The sequence below is a fragment of the Blennius ocellaris genome, assembly GCF_963422515.1.
Source record: "Blennius ocellaris genome assembly, chromosome: 8".
Lineage (NCBI taxonomy): Eukaryota > Metazoa > Chordata > Actinopteri > Blenniiformes > Blenniidae > Blennius > Blennius ocellaris.
Window position 1 is genome coordinate 25,043,916 of NC_137657.1, and position 11,794 is coordinate 25,055,709.

The window sequence follows — 11,794 nt, forward strand, 5'->3', positions numbered from 1 at the left end:
TTTCACCACAAAAAGCAGCCACTGGAGGAAACTATATCACTTTCAAACTGTTCCTGTGTAAACATGAAGCTTTTCTGAAGCAAAGACAGAAAAACAATAGTTTTCACTTGAAATGTTTTCATGTAAACAGGGCCTAAATCCTTGAGTCTCTTTAACTAAAGTATTTTTCTTCCGCTTGTTTTCCCACAGTTGCCTCAGTTTCTCACAATCCAGCATCTGAACACTAATACTCAGTCGGCCAGAATGGCCGCTCCCTACACCGTGGACAGATTTGAGAGTCCTCACACAGTGCCACAGGTACAGTCATGAAGTGTTTTGTTCATCATTTTTAATTTGATGCAATTTGCAGAACAGCCAACGTTTTCTTTGATTGACCTTTATTTTGCTTTTTTGTGTGAGTCTGGGCATTTTTTGGTTCATTTCATTTCAGTTTTGTTCTGTTTCTTTTTTATTTCTAGATCTTCCATTGAGTTTGTCCTTTCTTCCATTGTACATCACACTTGAAGAAAGCTGAGGCTGAGTCTACATCATCTTTGGATGCACTTCTAGGAACAATCTCCATTCATCACATTTTTTTTCTTTTATTTATTACTTGAACGCTAATCATTATATTTATGTTCTGATATTTGTTAGTTAACACTCCCCAGTGAATTGGCACATTTTTTGAGGAAATAATCCACTAGTGCATATTTTATTATCTGTGTAAATTATATGCAACCAAAGTGCCTATTAAAGAGATTTGGAAGATTGATATTTTTGATGCATCACCCCATTGCATGAATGTATGTATTATATCCATTTACTTCCTTCAGTTGACGTTTTTGCGCAATATTTGAATTGCAACTTGAAAATCAACTCAAAGCTTTATTTTTCTTAGTTGTTTTTCCACAGCAGGTTTTTTCTGTCATGCATCTTTCAGGCGTTTTACCTTTGTAAATGTCTTTCATTTGTTTTCATGTTTTTGATAATATGAATTTGCCTTGCATGTTCAACTAACATCACAAAGGATAACGGGTGGGAGGGGGGGTGTAAAATAAAAATAGCTTAAAGCTGAATTTCCTTGTTGCAGTTTATGACATCACCAATTACCATTTATGTTTTGCTTAAGGGGAGATATTGCTTTTGATGATATGGTGAGTTGTATGTGAACATAACACTATGTTGTAAATAAATATGCTCTCAAGAGGCAGTCTTTGTCCTTCATGCATCTTTATCAGCGCATCCACAGTTACTCATTATGTAGAATTAGATCATTTGATTCTTGCTGCTTTAAGTGATATTAAAATGCCAAAAACACAGGTGCATCTCAAAATCCATCAGTCTATTCTGCTTTATCCTGCGCAGTGTTGTAGGGCGCTGGGGCCAATCCCAGCTTACTATGGATCAGTGTGGAAGAGAGCAAACAATATTGATGATTGAGTGCAAACTTTTATCTAGCTATTTAAAAAAAAAATGAAGAAATAAATGTTGAGTATCTTTAAAAAGTCTATCAAAATAATTGCATCCAGTTAAAATAGGAAAAAAGATTTTGTAGAATATACAATTTTTGGGGCAATCCTGATTTTCTTTTTAAATTGTGAATAATGAAATAAAAATTATTTTTGGATTTGAGTTTATGCTTAAATCTAAAATGAATAGTTTTAACTATTTGGCATTTTAACTTTTCAACTATAACCTATATGCTGTTTATATTGTAGAAGATAATTGTCAAATGTATGTACGTATAGGTTACTTTGGTTCTGTTACAGATAACCAGTTGTATTTCATAATAGGGATATCCTCTGTGATGTTAATGGTCTAATTGGCACAGGCCTCAAGGATTCACCCAAGGAGATGAGTTTCCCTGGTATTACATCAAGTGTGGAGGATATCTTAAGGAAAACTAAATAATTAAAAGCTAATGAGGTTATGATTCATCCGCAATAGGGCATACATTCAAATGCAAATAGGCCATTATGTGATATAAAAATGGTTTAAATCCATTATATGATCAGTCTACTAGTGGTTAGAACGACACGGACGCAGGTGAAGATCCAGACTCGGTTGAATAGTCAAGAAATATGCTAAAAATGTAATAACAGTTTATTGTATGGGTGACCATAATTGCTAACTTTCACATTTCTTCACATTTCCTTCAATCTTATAGCCATCAGCTGATAATACTTGGATACGAGACATATGATAAATACAATACATACTAAAATATGATTCAATTTTTTTTATGGAAAAGACATCCATTCTCAATGACATGGTGTGTTTTGTCCTTCCATGATAAACTGTGCTTGACTGGAAGACTACATAGAAATGATGTGAAATTATGGCCTCATGCTTAGACTTTGCTCATATGGTGAAATGCTATATATGACATGGGAAGCAGTAGGTACTTAACCCTGTAATGCCCGACCCCAGAAATAATTGGACAAAACTTTTATTTTCTATATATATTTAGATAGTGTTTTTGTTAGTGTGGTTGTTTTGAGCAGGTTTTATATACAATCCTTGATATTGAAATATCTCAACAATGGGGTAGAGCATTGTAATGAGTGCTCTATAAAGGATTAAAATAATGTGGAGATTAATAATTAAATAATTGATTATATTACACATCAATCACAGCCACCACATTTATAATATGATATTGTATGTCAATATTTTGTGCAATAAAATGTGCAGCACATTAAGTTCCCATAGCTTAGTTTCAGTTCCAACTACTCTTGTTTACTTGTGAGTTATTTGCATAATCGGTTTAATCTGGTCATAATGTTACAGCAGGTTTATTTGTCTGTTGGTCAGAGGGCTTCCAGTATTTAACCAGCCTGTTAAATATGAGTTGGTACAGTATGAAGTCCAATATTACCAACACAGAAACAGTTTGAGTGCAAATTAAAGGATCATACAGATAAATATGACATGAGGTGTCTTACAACCAGCAAAGAAATGTCCACATTTTCCCACAAAATAATGCAAATCACTCAATTTAAGACAGTTCACAGTGACGGTTTACAGTTTTGAGTTTGATAATGATCTCACTGTTGGTGGCAGCATCAGTTGACAGTTAGGAGAACCCTGGAGTTGAGCACCAGAGGGCAGTGGTGTTCTGACCTGCATCCATCTGTAATAGATTACTCAGGTCAAACAGCCATTTGCTCCAACACCTGCTCTATAACTTGATCCTATTATAAACCTGCTGAGGCCAGTGTCTAGTTATTATTATTAGAGGGGATCAACAAGAGTTATACCACACTCAGACTGCCAACTTTTCAAATGCAATCCTATTGTTTTGATCCCTTGCACGCTGGGGTTTATTTTGACGTGTGCGTCTTTTCACAAGTAGCCAGTAATGCGTCTGGATTCACACCTTCACACGAGCTGGATCCCTGTTTTGCCTTATGTACCAACATTAGCCCCCGAGTCTGATGGAGGAGCCGGCCAACACAAGCAATGGCGCATTCACCTCCTTGAATTCCTCACTCAGCTCCCTTGACTACTCTGATCCAACCCCCTCCGTCCCGGCGCCCCCTGTGTCCGAGCCCGGCAGCGGGGAGGTAAGAGTGCAGGGAACAGTAAAAACACTCACACTTCCATGGATTATTGATGAACGTTGCCAACTCAAATGATTGGAAGGAGAACGTATCGTTCTGTCTGCGCTTGTCCACTCTTTTCTTGCAGGATAAAGACTGTTGTGTGTTTGGATCTCCATCGCCTACGTCACAGGATCACACGTACGGGTACGCAACTGTAAAAACCATCAACCCTTGTACAAACTCTACCAATAAGCAAATATTTAGATCGACTGAAGGAGAACAAGGTGGAGCCAAAGAAATTAAGGGGTGCTTTGTTGAAATTGGCCACCAGCAGTCCAATGAAACCAAACCCACAGACTGTGGCGACGGTTGGTCAACTGCATCAGCTCGGCAGACCAGTGCATCCGTCGGTGCCAGCACAAACTATGAATTGTTTAATAAGCACTCAGTGTAAAGCATCTAATTGAAGCACTGTTGGAACAAAAAGGTTTAAGTTCCAGCCCAGCAGACGGTGATAACAGATGCTTCCCTAATGAGACATTTTGTTAACGTCTTTAGCCGAGAACCCCGGATTTAATCCTTTGAAAACTGTAATGATTTCTGAAGGTTGGTTCTGCTGGAGATTCATCCATGTCTTGGTTCTGTCCGTTTGTAGTGAGTCATATTAGAAGTAGCAGCTACAGACAACATGAGGACGGGTGGAGCTGTTGATTAATGACCCGCCAAAGCACTGGGGGACAAATTTAATTAATAAATCGTACATGTATTGATTTAAGATAATCATTTAAGTACATACCATCTACAATCAAATACACTGCATGAGGGATGTGTAGAGAAATATATATATACAGTATATATATAAGGAATAGATTGTGTATTATTGTGTTTCAGGACGGATGTGGAGGACATGAGCCAGTGGCAGTGTGAGTTCAGGGGTCAAATCCGAGCTCTGAGGCAATGGCTCACGACCATGGAGATGAGGCTCTCTCCACAGGACCCCCGGGTCAGTACGGTGAGCCACGTTGTCTTCTTATTTACCTCCACTGTCTCACCAGAAACACCATCATTTATGTTTCACACTATGTGTTCAGTTTCAAAGTTGTTGTATTTTTATATATATATATATACCTCTACAAAGCCATCATAAACCCATTTGCATCCTTTGTTATCTTTATCAACCCGCGACACTGGAAAGATGTGTGAGGCTCTAATTTTACTGATTAGCATCATGTTGAGTGAACTAATACTGTAGTTGAGCTGGACTTTATTGAAGACAGAGAAAACTGTGTTTAGTCTCAAAGCTTAACGCTTAAGTCAGCATTTTAGCACTTCTGGTTCCCTTGTTACAAATTGATCATCTTTTTTATTTATTCGATTTTGGTTAAATGTGAAAAACATGATCAACATTTTAGTTTAGTTTTTTTTTTTTTAAACCTTTGCATCAATTTAAAACAGTGATTGCCATTGATGTAGATAAAAGATGTTCAGCAAGGTGCCGTGGCTTTTTACATAATCACATACAGCCTTAGTATCAGTTATTCAATCTGTGGATTGTGAGATCAATAAAGGCTTATCTTATCTTATCTTATTCATCATATATCTATTTCAAATATTTTTTAAGGTCATAATATGCTGAAATAATGCCAAATCAAGTATCTTTGTGGTAAAGCTTGTAGCATTCATTAGAAGTCTTAAATAAATTAACAATAAATTCCCCTTTCTTCCTTTCTTTTTTTTGTAATCTTTTGCAATGTTTTTGTTAACTACAATAGCTTCAACACATTGTTGGAGATTTGGCACAAAACGTTGGGCACTTATTCCCAACATCACTGATTCAGCCACCTCTAATCTTAGCCTCTCGTTACAACAACTACTTGAACCTCTCACTTTCATAAGGGATCAGACTAATCGTATTACAAAGGAAAAATACACCCTGAAAATGAAAAAAGAAAAAAGAAAAAAAAAGGCTGGCAATATGTTGAAATGAGGAGGAATGGTTTGTGGAATATCCCGAGGGCCACTGTGGTGGTCCTCCTCAACTCCTGCAGGGAGACTTCTTTAGGCCACAGGGGGACAGAGGGGCTGGGGAGCCAGGCCCCATTGTGCCTGGGCCGGACAGCCAGGCTGGAGGAGAGCTTGGCACTGGAGGCCCTTTGCACACATGAACGAGCAAACTGAACAGACATCAGACTCAGATGGGAGGAAGAGGCAAGGGGGCATAAAGAAAGAAAGGCAGGATCTTTTTTTGCTGAGACCTCTCTGATCTGACTATGGAGGCATTTATTCAGTACAACCAGAATTTGTCTTACAACCATTTACACCATTGATTTTTACCAAGACCTGGCTCCGCCATGGCCGCTCATTAATTTCTGCTCCAAATCTCAATGATTCTCAGCAGGTGGGCTTTGAGACAGTTACAAGGTAATAATCTGAGGAGGAATAAAGTTTACGATGTTTTGTAAGTAAAGTCTAGATTTTGATTTTTATAGATATTTAGCAGTTTATTTAGTAGTTTCAGCCATTTTGACTGCTTTTTTTTTTTATTATTCACAGTTTTAGCTACTTCAACTGATTTTAATCATTATGGCCATTTTGACTCTTTTGAGATATTGTGACAGTTTTTTGCCTTTTTACATATATCTGGTGGCCCATGACAACATTTCGATCAAAAATGCATTTTTTTGTGTTTTTGTCTGAAAAAGGTTTTGCAATTACATGGCAACATTTAAAAAATTATGTCTGCTACCCATGTAAATGTTGGAAATTGTGAAAAAGATTTAGTTTTAATGTTGGGCCACCAGTGGGTGCTGATGGTTGGTTTTGTAAAGAAACCACAAACACATGAGCGCTGATATCAACACACTATAAACATTAACAATGAAGAGTACACGGATATTTGTATGGACAGACACCAAGTTATTTTGCCCATTTCCTTGGAAACAGAGTTAGACCGTTTTTTTATTTATTTAAAAGTTCCACAGAGCAAGTAAGTTTTCATTGACTCCAAGCACTGATACGATGCAATTGTAATTTCAGCTGGTACATTTTCGCTTTCTTTCTTTCTTTCCAAGTTGTTTATAACCATTTCAGCCTTTTTTTCTCTCTCTCTTATTCTTTTAGCTTCTTCAGCTGTTTCAAGCCACTTTAGCTCTTTTACCTTCCTTGAGCCTCGTTGTTTTATCGCTTCAACATAACTTTTGATTGTAAACCAGCATTGTTTGCAGTCAAAGCAAATTAATCTGTTCACCTTGAAGGAAAATATTTTGTTTTAATATGAGAATATGACATAGTGGGGGGACTGAATCTTTCTTTCATTTTTCATATTTGCCATATTGAACACCACGATAAGTCTTTTTGAAAGATGGTTTGGTGCACAAATTATTATTATTATTCATTGCGTCTAGAAATCTCACATTCATCTCCCTTTTGTAATATGAAAATATGGTTATAATTTATTTAATTGCTCTCAGTGACATTTTCTTCAATGGGTCATGGGAATCTGATGTTTTTATTGTTGATGTAAACATTTAGTATAGTATATAGTCTTATAGTCCAAAATGAACACCATTTATTTTCAGGACTGAACGGTTGAGGCATTCACAGATTTAAAGGGCCCCAGAAACAAAATAAGATCTTTGTTTGAACCCACGTGACCCTTAATGACGCCACCTTGTCTGCTTCCCCTGAGACCAATGGTTGCAACGCGCAGGCCTGTCTTATCACATGGTGAAAGCGCAAACATGCCGGGAAACTTTAGTGGGACCCCCAGTGAAAGTGTGTGAAATATGGGGGTCTTTTTTTTATTTTTTTTTATTAATCTTTGCCATGCCTTCATCGTGCAGCATCAAACCACAGACCTTTGTCATGGTAATGCTGCGAGTCTGCTGCACTGCTGCCTGCAGTCTGGGCCTGAGGGACTCGTTAGTTAGCAGCATGAATGAAGACGACCCCCCCCCCCCCTCAATCATACATGCAGACCCTTCCACAATACACAGGAGAGAGTCACACACCTGCCCCTTAACAGCACCGGCACATCTTCAACTGTTGTTCCCATGAACGCCGTCATACATGCAGATCAGTCCTCAAACTGGAGGTTGTCAAGCATGAATATAAGTAATTCCTTGGGAATACTGAACAAAACATGAATCCATAGTGCGAGACCCTGGAGACATGAACATTTTAGTGCCAGTCGTGGCAGTAGTAAGGAGACGTTTACAAATGGAATAAAAGATCAGGAATCAATGAGGTTAGGCAAGTCAACGAGCAAAAAGTCCCTCAGATTGTAAATCACATGAAATATGTCTTCATATGTTGTATACAAGTCACTCCTTCAGTATAGACTTTCACTATTTCACCTAACAGTCTTTCTCAAAGGAACTCACCTCTGATTAAATGACATGTAAGTGAAATAGCATTGCTTTAATCCTGGAGTAGCTTGCATTCATACATATTCGAATTGAGAAAAGCTTCCCCTTTGAAAACTAAATTCAGTGTTTCCATGACAACAATAAACAGGATGCATGGCAACTCAGTAAACGGCGACAGAGCAAAAATAGGTCAACAACTTTGACATCACTTGAACTTGGTGATACTTTTCCATGGTTAAAAAAACAACAACAATAAAGTAAGCTGTTGCAGATCTTCTGAAATCACCCATCAAGATATTGTTTCTCTCGTTTGTAATCAAATAAAGCACAAATGTATTTGTTTTCATTGGTCATCCTATAAACATTTCAGTAGTTGTCAAAGCCTCAGAGATGACTTCTACTTCACTGCCCTCTAGTTGTAGAATTAATAATAAAAGCAGTACATCATGAGGAAATATGATCCCACATGTAGATATCCAGTTTGAGGGTGTTAAGTAACACAAAGGGCCACTTCACAGAGCTCTCATGAAACTCCTGTCGAGCAACCTGCCCCTTGAAGTTGTGGCATTTTTTTATCTCAACAGTTAAAAATCTCTCATTTTTCAGTTACCTTGTTAATGAAAAACCAGTTGGGAAAGACGCCACACTGAGAACCTCATGTTAGTCACCTCACTACTGACAAAGAAGACCAGTTTCAACCGGATGGGGAAAAGAGGACAACGTGCAGTGCCTGGGTGTTGAATGTGTGCCAATGACTCACAGCTGATGAGTCAGTGGATTTAGCTCCGCCCACTATTTATTGGGGTGGGACAGGATCTCCTTTCAGATCTGATACTGAGCAAAATCAGCTGGTATCAGTACCAGTATGATACTGACACTGGTAGAGATAGGCTACTTGGCAGAGATCATTATTTTCACCAGCAAGAAAGAGCAGTAAAATAGTATCTTAACTTAAATATTTGATATTTTAAAATGGGAATCAATCCAACAATACATGGAATCAGAAGTATCAATATTTTGGTATCGATCTGCACATTCACTAGATCTTGGAAATCCACTGTAATGGTACAAAAGCCTTAAAGCACATTTCTCCTCCTATATGATGGAAAGCAGGAAAACAAGCAATCGTCAGGATTGTAACTATAGTGGGACAGGTTTGTGGAGCATGTTTTCCTTGTTTAATGAGACTTTTTCCTCATTTTTAAAATTCTCATCGCTTGAGGAACGTCCACGCAGTCGACCCATCACTATTATACATTCATCAGAGTCCATAATACTTTTCATTACATCCTCATTTGTAGAAATAACTCGAACAACAAATGTTGACTCTCTTTGTAAATGGTGGCCTCGTGGTCTAAAAGACATCCCTTTCCTCTAATAGTCATGTTGAGGTCAAAAGTTCTGCTCTCTGTCCCCACCATGCTCCGCCGCCACCCCCACCATTGATGAGGTTTCTGTGGATAAAGACGGTCTGTGTTTTAAAGGTCTCTGGTTTCCCTCAGCCTGTGGCAGATGCTGCATCCCAAATAAGCCATGTACACACAACTTGCAAACAGGCGCAGGAAGCGGGGCTGAGGGATCACGGCCTATTATCCCCTCCTCTCTGTCTCCCCTCTGACAGTCTGCAAACAGCATCCCTGCTCTTTAACACTGCCACAACCTCCAGGGTAAAGAAGGGGCTTGTTTTTCTTGCTGTGAATCACCTTCACAGCAAATAATGAAATGCACTTGAAGTAAACTTGTTTATTTCGATCCAGATTGGAATTCAATCTTCTATCTAAAGGATGGTTTTTCTCTCACTTGGTGTGCCGAATTGATTTTCCTCCGATAGCTTTGGAGACGATAACTCTCACGTTTTTAGCCCAACTTAATGGCGGTATGGAGCCTCTTCTTTTATTGCCCGTTCTCTTTCTGTTCTCAGGAGAAAATGCAGACTTATGGCTGTAAATCCTCTCTTCCTGGGAGCGATTGATTCAAATGCGGAGTTGATGATGTGGTTGAACTCCTCTATCCCCAAGTGCCTAAATCCTCCCCTCAGCCATGACTGTGATTTCCAGTAACCAGGCAGCCCGGCAGGGTCCAAGCAACCCAGCAGGGGAGCCCATCATCCTTTCATCCACTTTTCTTGGAAGCAACCTCTTTGGGTGATAAATGACAGTGTGCATGCTGAATGATGCTTCTAGTTTGACCCTTAAAAGGGACGCCCCCCCCCCCCCCCCCCCCATTTCTTGTGAAGAGGGCTAATTCCCATGTTCTGTAGGAGCTATTGAGGTCTTATTTAATTTGAAGGCAGCAGAGAGGCTGAGGTAGCAGAGGAGGAGGGCGGGGGGGGGGTCACGCCAGCCCGGGAAAATTAATCTTTTTCCCGGGTCCTTTCTCACATGGGATTTGTGATCAAATTTAGAACCCCCCCCCCCCCCCCCCCCTTTGAAGGCTAATTTGAAATCACATTAATTTAGAAGCTTCCTTAATCCCAATTCCAAACCTGCCTCCATTCTATTATCGCATAGAAATGAAGCTGATTTCACCTGCGCAGCACAATATCACTACGTCACTGCATCAGCCAGTCGCTCTTCAACCGCATCAGCTCTCTTTTTGAAGGATAATTTGAAGATTCCGTGTGCACCTACTGTGAAATAGAGAGGAGAGATTTTTGGCAGTGCATTTAATTAGTACAGAGGGGGCTGGATGATGCTGAAAGCAGGGATCAGGTGTCATGGTTTTACAACAATGTCTTCCTGGCAAAGCCGTGCCTCATCACTGCCAGCCTCTTTTCAGATAAAGAAAGGGTGGGCAGGGATTGAGGGCCATACTTTCTCATTAAACAGCTAAATAAGCTCTCCAAGTGACCCAAGGAACCAGCCATCACTGAATTCACGTGTTTCTTACAACTAAAGTGTGTGAGTTTGGTATGTTGTTGTTTTCGCGCCACTGTACTGAGTCAGATGGAGGATATTCTGAAGTAGACTGAGAACTCTCACATCAGCACTGGAGTACTCAGGGGTTAAATAACTTGACCCTGCAGGGGTCATTCTATTCAATTCACTCACTCTTTCAGTGACCACACTGACAGCATTTTCTTTTTCGTCTGCCTTTTTTTTGGTCATTGTTTGCATAAATTAGGGCTGCATGGGGGTAGGGGGTCAGAAACAGGACAGTACTTTGGAGGCCGAGGAATCCTCTGAAATCCTGAAGCAGTTTCAAAGCAGATTAACAGCCTGCTTTTACCACCTCAGAGTGTTTAGGGCTCATTCAGAGAAGGAGGTTTTAAATGCTGTTGAACACAAGACAAAGGCATAAGAGACTGTTTTACAAGACTAGAACTGTATTAAAGAGAAAGAGAAAATAGTAATGTTAGAAATATAAGGTACCTGCCGTCTCAGACCCTGTTGACGCAACAACACGTCAAGTGAAAACACATTATTTTCATATTTTTGTTTCAAAAATGTTTTGCATTTACATGGCACATTTTGAAAACTATGTCCATTTCCACAGAAATGGCTATTGGGTAAATTGCTAAAATTTTGGCATCATCAGAAATATTTCCTCAGCTTTGGGTCAAAAAAGATAAACATACAGGCATTAACCCTTTTAAAACATAGCAAGATGGAAGCATAAAAGCTAAATACATAAAGTGAAATGGTAAAGTTCTTGAATTTTGTCAATGTATGTTAGCATCTGGATCAAATATAATTTGTTTGTTTATTTGTATGTGACAGTACATATTACTAAACAACCCATCTCTTCATGAGGCTGCCATAAATATGCCCGATTCTGAAATGCCAGTAATGCATGCACTTCCAGAAAAAAGTGGCGGAGAGCTGCAGGCTGCAGTGTCTCTTCAAAGTCTTAATACTGACAATAACTGCACTGTGTTTATGAGCTATAGCCAATTCTAAAGCA

At 39.1% G+C, this 11,794-nt stretch overlaps 1 protein-coding gene across 14 annotated transcripts in view; it reads left to right on the forward strand.

The window, feature by feature from the left end:
* The window catches only part of LOC308133581 (plectin-like), a 126,754-nt gene extending 125,742 nt beyond the window's left edge, over positions 1-1,012 (forward strand). For all 14 annotated transcript variants that reach the window (XM_080501026.1, XM_080501015.1, XM_080501016.1 and 11 more), the window contains 2 exons: positions 190-297; positions 459-1,012. The gene's annotated coding sequence lies outside the window, so the exon portion shown is untranslated. The remainder of the gene's footprint in view (positions 1-189; positions 298-458) is intronic.
* Positions 1,013-11,794: the final 10,782 nt, after the last annotated feature.